The 9,771-nt window shown below is 58.8% G+C and overlaps 1 long non-coding RNA gene across 1 annotated transcript; it reads left to right on the plus strand.

The window, feature by feature from the left end:
- The first annotated feature begins 2,970 nt into the window (after nucleotides 1–2,970).
- On the plus strand, nucleotides 2,971–5,973 carry LOC129517356 (uncharacterized). The gene is made up of 2 exons (XR_008665990.1): nucleotides 2,971–3,116; nucleotides 3,748–5,973. It is a non-coding gene; the product is annotated as an uncharacterized LOC129517356 (long non-coding RNA).
- Nucleotides 5,974–9,771: the final 3,798 nt, after the last annotated feature.

Below are 9,771 nucleotides of genomic sequence, written 5' to 3' on the forward strand. Positions count from 1 at the left end.
TGCCCCAGCGGGGCGCCGGGGAATGCTGCGGGCTCGGATGCTCAGATGTGGCGGCGCCGCCCGCGTCCCGGCCCGGCCCGGCCCGGCCCGGCCCGGCCCGTCCGGGCCGCCCTGAGCCGCCTCCCTGCCCGGGCACGCCGGCCGCGGGCGGAGGGACACCAGGTGTCGGCGCTGCGGGGACCCCGCCCCCCCCACCCCTGCTGGGCGCCCTGGGGCGGGCCCTGGCGCGGGCGCGGCTGCAGGGCGCACAGGCCCCGAGGGACCCCGAGGCCCGGCCCTCACACCGGCCTCACCCCAGGTCCACGGCACCTTTCGGGGGCCGCCCCCTGCGCCCCCCTGCGCCCCCCTGCACCGACCTGCGCCCCTCTGCGCCCCCCTGCACCCACCTGCGCCCCCCTGCGCCCTGGGGCAGCGGAGCTGTGCGGGGAGCCCGGCCTCATTGGCCTCATTGGCTTTATCCGCTGGGAGAGGCGGTGAGCCCATCTTGCAGGACAGTCGTGGGCAGTGGCGCTGGGGCGCTCATGGACGGTGGCCCACCACCTGCCAAAGGATGCTGGCTGGTCCCTGCCCACCTCCCCCGGCTCCTGGAATAGGGCCTCGGGGTCCCCCCATCCTGTCCTAGGCCTGGCTGTGGCCCTCACGGTGGGAGTGGGTGGCGGGCTTGGGGGTGCAGGGCACAGAAAAGAGAAATGCCAACTCTGGCCTGTTCTGGTTACAGGCTCGGGCTGGTCTCCCGCGTCCCGTGTCTCCCAGGAGAAGCAGGGCTCGCGGAGCTGCCGGGAGGGAGCTGGAGGGTGGCTCAGCCCCTCGGCTCCTGCTGACTCGGCTCTTGGCCTGCAGGGCTGAGTCGGAGGGGTGGGGAGGCACATCCCGCGCTTGCAGGGAGGGCCTCCCCTCTGGCAGCATGGGGTGAGTGGGGGGCAGGAGAGCATAAGCCCTATTTCCATCTGACGGGCTGGTAGATGGAGGCTCTTTCCTCATTTTCTCATCTCCACGCTTTTTGGGTTGTTTGAAAACTGCCAAGCCGTCGTGGTGGAGACAGCGTGGAGCTCAGACTGTGTTCAGGGTCCCCCTTCCCAAACCCAGGTGTGTCTGTGTCACACTAGTGACTGGCTCACTCTGGCCGTCTTCTAGGCCCCGGAAGTTCCAGGAGGGACCCTGTCTGGGCAGTGCTGGTCCTGTCAGCTCTAAGGCCAGGCCCTGGGAAGAAGTCTCCTCGGTCTGCTCCTCCTCCTGGCAAAGTACCCACCGATTTTGGTGTGTGTGTCCCTTCTTTCCCTTTCTACCCCGCCCGCTGGACAGTCCCAGCACACAGAGCAAAGCTCAGAGGGATTCATGGGAGCCCTGGCTGTCTCCCAAGACGTAGGGGCAGGGGAGGGAGAGGTCAGGAGGCCCAGGTCCGGGCCTGAAGCTCACCTCCACTGTGTGGTTCTAGCAAGGCCTCTCCTCTCCCTGGGCCTCAGTTTTTCCATCTGTAAAATGAGGCAGGAGGCTACATTCACTGTGCTAGGATTCCACCCCTGGGAGGCTTGTGGTACTCTGCATCCCCACACCTGGGGTGCCCTGGAACTATTTTGGGGGGAGGGACCCGGAAGGGCAAGCACCTGAATGGGTTGCGCACCCTACCTTTGGGCCAGAGGACTAAAGAAAATGGCTCTCATTGTCAGCTACACATGGCAGCAGTTCCTGCCAGGGGACCCTGCCCACCTGGGGGTGACAATGGGCAGGGGCAAGGTTCTGAGATCATTCCTGTGGGGCCTGGTAGGTTGGGGGCCTGGTGACTGAATGGCATAATTTTAAGGGGTGGCCTGCCACGCGGCTGTCCCCGATCCCTTGGGAAGTTCTTCAGAATTAGCCTGTCAACCCAGGTTGTTCTCTGCACCGCACCCAGGACAAGGAGCAGCTCTCTTTCTGGGCCCGGGCCCCGAGGTGGCCTGGCCTGGCAGTTTTCTGAGGGGACTTGGGTCCTAGGAGAGGACCTTGGGTCCTTTATTTAGGAGGCAATGCGGGCAGCGTGTGTAGGGGGCAGGGCACCGGGGCGGTGGGCCTCCCACCTCTCGCCCTCCCCGAGGCATGGTCTCAGCAGCCTGGGGCCTGTGGGGCCACGGAGTTGGGGAGGGGGCTGTCAGGCAGGCTGGGGAACCGCCAGGAGGATCCTGGAGTCTTCCAGTCTCAGGGAAGGGCCCCAACTTGCTGGGGGCAGGGCAAAGCCGGTGGTGCCTTGGAGGGTGAGTGGGTCCCCGAGTCCCTCATTTCGTGCCCGCGTCTGTGGCCAAGAGTAAGAGGAAAGGCAGCAGGAAGGCCGGCATCCTGGCCAGGCCCTGCCCGACAGGCTGGGGTGGGAGGGCCGGGCTCCCGGGGGCCCGCGTGCTCTTCCATCCGCCTGGTAGCTAAGCCGCCCGTGCAAACAGCAGGGACACACAGACAGCCCCTGTGTGGTGCACACGTGCGTGCCTGTGCCGGGTGGTGGGGGGCTCTGGGCTCAGGGGAGCCACGGCCTCAAACCGCAGGTGGTGGCCTGGCTACTTTACAGTCACAGCCACACGCAGGCCCGAGGCCGGGGTTCTGCGGGCTGACACCCACCCATCCATGAGGGTCCTTACTCCCCGACAGGCACCCCTGTTACCTGCGTTTATAGACAGAGAGACTGAGGCTCTGAAAAGTCACCCACATCCAAGGTCACAGCAACTGAGTGGTAAAGCCAAGCGGCGGTTCTTCCTGAGGTCTCTCTGACTCCAGAGTATCGCTTTACCCCTAGACTTGTGCGGACATGTGTGCACAGGAGCATCAGTGGGGGGGGGGGGTGCGTGCATGTGGTGTGTGCTTTGATAGGGGACCTGCGCCGGTCTGTGCCTCAGGACGCCCACTTAGGTGTAGACACCCGTGCCCATGCATGCAGGTGTGCACACAACGCCCACGTATGAGCATGTGACACAAGCACATATGTGCGCAGAGTGCACCTGCATACCTGTGTGCACACGTGTGCATGGTGAGTGTGTGTGTGCACATCTGCTCATAGCCACGTGCCTGTGTGCACGTGGTGCTCCGCAAAGGCTGCCCTCACTGTTCAGCTCACCCACCTGCTGTCCCCTTCCTGGGCTCCTACCTCGGCACAGGTATGTATGAGGGCAGCATGTATGAGCAGCATGTATGAGGGCCTTGGGGGGGCACTGGGACGTCTGAGGATTTGTTTTTTGTTTGTTTTTTTGCTTTTTTTTTTTTTAATTCTGAGGATTTGAAGGAGGGGGATTTTGGGGAGAGATACGATGGGTAGGGACAAGGTGGAGTAAGAGGAATGAGTGTGAGAGGGATTAAGGCTGGGGCTGGGGCTGGCCTGGGTTTTCTTTTCTTTTCTCTTTCTTTCTTTCTTTCTTTCTTTCTTTCTTTCTTTCTTTCTTTCTTTCTTCTTTCTTTCTTTCTTTCTTTCTTTCTTTCTTTCTTTCTTTTCTCTTTCTTTCTTTCTTTCTTTCTCTTTCTCCCTTCCTTCCTTCCTTCCTTCCTTCCTTCCTTCCTTCCTTCCTTCCTTCCTTCCTTCCTTTTTTCTTTCTTTCTTTCTTTCTTTCTTTCTTTCTTTCTTTCTTTCTTTCTTTCTTTCTTTTTTTCTTTCTTCCTAAAATGATTTTATTTATTTATTCATGAGAGACAGAGAAAGGGGGAGGCAGAGGGAGAGGCAGGCTCCCTGTGGTGCGGGGGGCGGGGAGCAGGGACCCTGGGTTCAGGGCCTGAGCTGGAAGCAGAGCCACCCAGGCTCCTGGTGGCCTGGGTTTCCTTCCGTCCCTAAGCAGGGCACTGGCCCAGGGAGCCCCGATCTTGCCTTCCTTACCCACGTCCCTCAAGGCTCAGCTCCCCGCCGCCTAGGGAAATGCTCCAGGGAGACCGCAGGTAAGTCCCAGGACCTGGGGACTTGGCTGTGTGCTGTCCCCTTACCTGCACCAGGTAATCCCCTTCGACCTCCGAGTGCCGGGGGAGGGACTCCCCTGTGGTTGGGGTGTGGGGGAGAAGCGCTGAGGCCGGTTCTGGTCCAGCTGAGGCCGGTTCTGGTCCAGGGCCCCCTTGCCCCTGCAGCAGCGGGGCCTGCAGGTGCGAGCGGAGCAGCGGTCGGCAGGCGGCGCTCGAGGCCCGCGGATGGAGGGAGGAGCGGGCCGGGCGCAGGTGCGGTCGTCGCTGCAGGTGGGTGGGCTAGCAGACTCCCGGGGGCAGGTAGACACCCCGATTCACAGAGCCTTGGAGGGACAGGCCCGGGCTCAGCCTCCTCCCCCTCTGGAGCATTCTGGGCTGGTGTTAGAGGCCCGGGGGAGCCCGGCGGGGTGGGAACGACCTGGCGGGAGCTGGGCCTCGGGGACGGTGTAGAGAGCAGGGGCCCTGGAGTCAGACAGGCCTGGGCAGCTTCAGCTCTGCCAGGGGGTGGGGGGCGGACCGGGCAGGTGCTCCCCTGGAATAGGGGCGATGTGAGCTAGGTGCCCGGCCCGGGCCTCGACAGACGTCCTGCCAGCTGGCCGAGCTCTCACGGGTGTCCTCAGCTTCCGTCAACAGTATTTAATGAGCATCTGCTAAGTGCCAGGCCCTTTGGGACTGTGATGAGCACGTCCCGTAGGCTGGGCCCTGCCTGGGGGGCTACCATTCTGTTGGCGGGGACGTGGCCTAGGGCTTGTTCTGCTCCGGCCCCCAACCTCTTAGCAGAGAGCCACATCCAGCCACTGTCCACTCCAGACCTTGTCCTCACGTGTCCAAAGGGCCTGGCGCAGTTGGCCCTGTGCGTCCGGCCTGTGTCCTCTGGCTCTCCCCTCTCCCTGCAGTGCCCCTGCACTGGCCTCCTTGCCGGTCCCCAGGCACGCTAGGCAGGGTCCTGCCTCAGGGCCTTTGCCCTTGCCGATCCCTCTGCCAGAATGCTCTCCCTGGGCATCCCCGTGGCTTGTTTCTTCACCTCCTTCTGCGTTTTGATGAAGTGTCCTCCTGGCAGTGAGGCTTCCCCGCCCTCCCGATTAAGCACCCCCGACTCCCAGCACTCCCCGTGCACCTGCCGCCTTTATGCTTCCCTCCAGAATTTATTTTTATTTCATTTCTTTCCCTCTAGAACTTATTATTGCCATCTGGCCACCTGTCTCTTTTACAATACATTTCTTTCTTATCCACCCTCCCCTGTGAGAACGTAAACCCCGTGTGAGCAGAGTTCGGGCGGATTTGTTTGTGCTGTATCTTCAGAGCCTGAAACACGCCCGGCACGTTGTAGGCATCGGTAAATATTTGTCAAGTGAGTGTCGAGTGCTGGCTCGAGGTCGCGTGCATTCCCTGGCGGTGGAGCCCGCATTCCGTGGAGGGAGGTGCCTGGCTTCGCGGCGGCTGGACCACAGCTGGCACAAACCCTTAGGGGCTGGAGGACTGCGGGATGGGGAGGAGAAGGCAGGAGCATTCTGGTTCTTTCTCGCTCTTTTTGGGACAGGAGTTGAGTGGCTGTGGTAAGCTCCGCTACTCCCTGCCCTAGTTGGCACAGGGTTGAGAGGCAGGTTTCTCCCTTTGAAAAACATTGAAAATGTAAAAAAAAAAAAAAAAATTAGCAATCAAAAGAGGGTGATGGATGATCTTTCCGCCTTCCCTCTGACCCTGCTTCCCTCCCTCCCTCTCTTTCTTTCTTTCCTTCCCTCCCCCTTTCCTTCCTTTCTTCCTTTTGCTTTCTTTTATTTTTTCCTCTTTCTCTTTTTTTTTACCCATTCCCCCCCCCCCATCTCTGACACTCACCCGTCCGTCCTTTTCTTCTGTGAATCTGTTGTTTGGGTTCCATATATAAGTGAGATCAGGGTATCTGGGTGGCTCAGTGGTTGAGCATCTTGCCTTTGGCTCAGAGCTTGATCCTGAGGTCCTGGGATCGAGTCCCGCATCGGGCTCCCCACGAGGAGCCTGCTTCTCCCTCTACCTGTGTCTTTGCCTCTTTCTATGTCTCTCATGAATAAATAAATAAAATCTTTAAAAAAATAAGCGAGATCATGCAGCATTTGTCTTTCTGTGTGACATTTCACTGAGCATAATGCTCTCAAGGTCCATCCATGTTCACAAATGGCAGGATTTCCTTCTTTTTATGACCGAACAGCAAGTGTTCCGTTGGATATGTACGGTGTACCGCGATTTCTTTATGCATCCATCCGTAGATGGACACTTAGGCTATTTCCATTTCTTGGCTATTGTGAGTAATGCTACAGTGAAGACGAGGGAGCAGATATCTCTTGGGGGTAGTGACTTCGTTTCCTTTGGGTGTATTCCCAGAGCTGAAATTCCTGGATCATATGGAAGTTCTATCCCTGATTTTTAGAGGAACCTCCATACTTTCCAATTTGTATTCCCACCAACAGTTCACGAGGATTCCCTTTGCTCATATCCTTGCTAACACTTGCTATTTCCTGCATTTTTGATACCCGCCATTGTGACAGGTGTGAGGTGGTATCTCATTGTGGTTTTGATTTGACTTTCCCTGATGATGAGTGATGGTGGGCACCTTTTCATGTACCTGCTGGCCACCTCTGCCCATTTAAAAAAATTGGGCTGTTTGCCTTTTTTTTTTTTTTTTTGCTGTGGAGTTGCAGGAATTCTTTATATATTTTGATTAGCTCCTAATCAGATCCATGATTTGCAAACATTTCCTCCCGGTCCGTGGGCTGCCTTTTCATTTTGTTGATGGTTTCCCGTGTGGTACAGAATCTTTTTAGTTGGATGTGGTCCCAGTTGTTTATTTTGGGGGGGATGTTGGTTGTTTCTGAACAGAGTCCTTCCAGCAGGGGATCTGCAGGTGTCACACATCCTCCACCGGGGACATGTGCGCAGCTTCTGGAAGCCTGGGGGGCCGTGGCCATCTTGTCACAACGGGCACCCAGGCTTTACTTCCAAATGTTCCAGTAGAAGGAAAACATTTTGCTCTGTCCAATCCCCCTGCACCCGTGTCCAAGACCCAGCTCCTTGGGGCCCTCGCCTGAGCTCCTGGGTGTGGGGAAGGCCCTACAGCTGGTATTGCCTCCTGGGTTCGCTTTCTAGAATTCCTCAGCACCCTCCACCCCTGCACTTTGTTCTTGAAGCTTTCAGTCCCCACGCTATCAGCTGTGTGCATCCAGTTCCCTCTGTGTGACCTGACTGGATACCAGATGATAGACCAGAGAAGGAAAAATCAAGAAAGGCAGATGGTGTTCAGTGCTCCGAAGAACTCGAGTTGGGGTAATGATAAAGCAAGAAATAGAAAGTAGGGTGGGGGTGGCAGGGGGCTGTTTCTGGGGGGCGGGTCTCTCCGAGGAGGTGACATCTGAGCTGATGGATGAGGTGTGACAAGTGAGAGGAGCCAAAGCCCAGGGAGTGACCTGTCTGGTGGGCACAGGCTCCCTGGGGCTGGCAGGCGGTGGCAGCCCTTCCCGGAGCAAGGATGGCTTGGCCTGAGGTCCCGGCTCCAGGGGCTCAGCCCTGGGAGCCTCTGAGCACTGAGGCCTGGTATTGGAGCTAGGTGTGTGGGGGGCTGGGGAGCGCAGCCCCGTCTCGCTTCCTCCCAGCCTCCACCTCCCTAAGGTCGCTCTGGTGAAGTGCTGGCCTCGCCGCGGCCGGCAGAGGGCAGTGGTCGCCGCGGTGTCCTCTGGCCTTGGGTGGGGGGCACTGACCTTGCCCCGATGGCTTGTGGGCTGTCCCCTCCCGCAGGGAACCGGAGGGATGGGCCCCTTCCCTGTCCTCTCTAACCCTCAGCCGCCCCCAAACAGAGCTGTGAGCCCCGGCCTCTTCTGGGGGGCGAAGGTGCGGGTGATGCTGGGCACAGGTGTGGGCCCTCACCCAACTGCTCCCCGCCACCCCCCGGGCCAGGCAGGGGGATGAGGGGGAAGCTTTTCATAATCAGCATGTTTGCTGCTACTGCTATATTGAAGCATTAGCATGTGCCAGGCACTGAGCTAAATTCTTTTATGGTGCATCTTCTCTTTAAACTTCAGGCCAGACCCAGGGGCGGTGCCCTATCCCCCACAGCTGTCCAGGGCCAACAGCTAGAGAAGCAGGGTTGCTCTATAGGCCATGTGTCGGTTAGCCTGACTGCTGCCCCTGTTCGAGGCTGAGCTGCCCAGAGAATCAATCAGGTGACTAGGGAGGGGATGGGCAGGTGTCAAGGTGTCAACATCAGAGGGACCTGCAGGGGCAGCCAGTTAATACCTTATTTTACAGATGGAGAAACAACTCCAGAGGGGGGACGTGACTCGCCCCAGGTCCCGCAGAGAGCACGTGGCCAACCGCAACAGAGGGGACTTGGGCACAACAGGGGACCAGGAGCTGGATCCTGGCGGGAAGCCAGAAGCCCCTTGAGGGCAAGGACTCCTTTTTACCCTCTCTCCCCTCCTCCCTCCCTGCTGGGCTGGGCGCGGGGTGCAGCACACAGTAGGTGCTCAAAAAGCCCTCCGAGGTGGGCGGCGCATCTTTCATCCTGATGCAGCTGCAATCACCTGCCAACCACCCCTTCATTCACTTGTCCAGCGCCTAGTGAGCACCGACTGTGTGCCGGGCACCTCTGCTAGATGCGGGGATGCAGCCTTGAATGGTACAGCTCACGGTCGGTCGGCTTCTCTTTGGGGCGGGGCAGGGCGGGGGCGGGGTTTCAGGGGTTACCCCACATTCTGACCTGTGCTTCCATAGTTTTCCTCACTCAGTGCGGGCTTCCTCTGTTCCCGTCTGGTCGCCCGTGGTTTGCTCTCTGCCCCTGTCTGGAGGCTGAGCAAGTCTGTTCCACTTCCCTGCCCCAGGCCATTTCCACTCCCTGTTCCTTGCCAGCCCTAACACCCCCTCCTTTCCAGCTGCTTCCTTCCCTCCTCCAAGTCCCCTTTGACTAAGGCCCCCCCACTGCTCTGCAGACCCCAGTGTGGAGGTCTTGAGCTCTGCCCAGGTATCTCTGGGTCTGTCTCTGTTTCTGTGTGGGTGCATCTCCCCACCCACCCCCATCAGCCTCTGGAGCTTCCCAAATCTAGGGACCACCTTCCTTCTAGTCGAGGAGGTCATGCAGCCAACCCCTAGCCCCTGGGGCCTGTCCTGGGCTCCCCCCTTACAGGGAGTTTTCTCTGGAGCCGCCGGGGTGCTGACTCGCTAGCTCTGGCCCACGGCCTCTGAGCTCTGACTATCCACGCTGAGCCCGGGGCTTCGGCTGGGCACCGGCTGCTGGGCAAGTGCTCAACCCCACCACCTTTTTGGTCTGAGGGTGAGGCTTTCACAGTCTCCATTTCTTCAACTCTGGGGTTTGGTCATTTGCACCGACCGCCCTATAGCGGGCGGTCCGCGGGGGGAACGAAGGCTTCCATGGATTCAAAATGCTTCCTTTCACCTGCTGGGTGGCCAGGGTTACAGTGACTGGCCCCACGGGGCCTCAGCTAATGACACCTGTCCTCTCTGTCTCACAGGTTGGGAGGACCAGAGACCAAGGAGAAGCAAGAGCCAAACCCAGGCAGGGGCTTAGTTTTGTTGTAGTTGGAGCAGGGGTGGCATCCTTGGCCAGGTGTTCACGGACTTGCTCTGGAGGGCAGGAGAGGGAAGGAGGAGGGAGGAGGGAGCCTGCGCGGGGAGGGGGAGCCGACCCCGAGTCTCCGGAGAGCTGCTCAGGAGCAGCTAGTGGGAAAGGGGCAGGAGAGTTTCCTTCTTTGGGTAGGGAAGTCATTTTCTTTCTTTCTTTCTTTCTTTCTTTCTTTCTTTCTTTCTTTCTTTCTTTCTTTCTTTCTTCTTTCTTTCTTTCTTCTTCTTTCTTTCTTTCTTCTTTCTTTCTATTTATTTTTTTTTAAA

This window comes from Nyctereutes procyonoides, unplaced genomic scaffold (genome assembly GCF_905146905.1).
Source record: "Nyctereutes procyonoides isolate TBG_1078 unplaced genomic scaffold, NYPRO_anot_genome, whole genome shotgun sequence".
NCBI classification, from domain to species: Eukaryota; Metazoa; Chordata; class Mammalia; order Carnivora; family Canidae; genus Nyctereutes; species Nyctereutes procyonoides.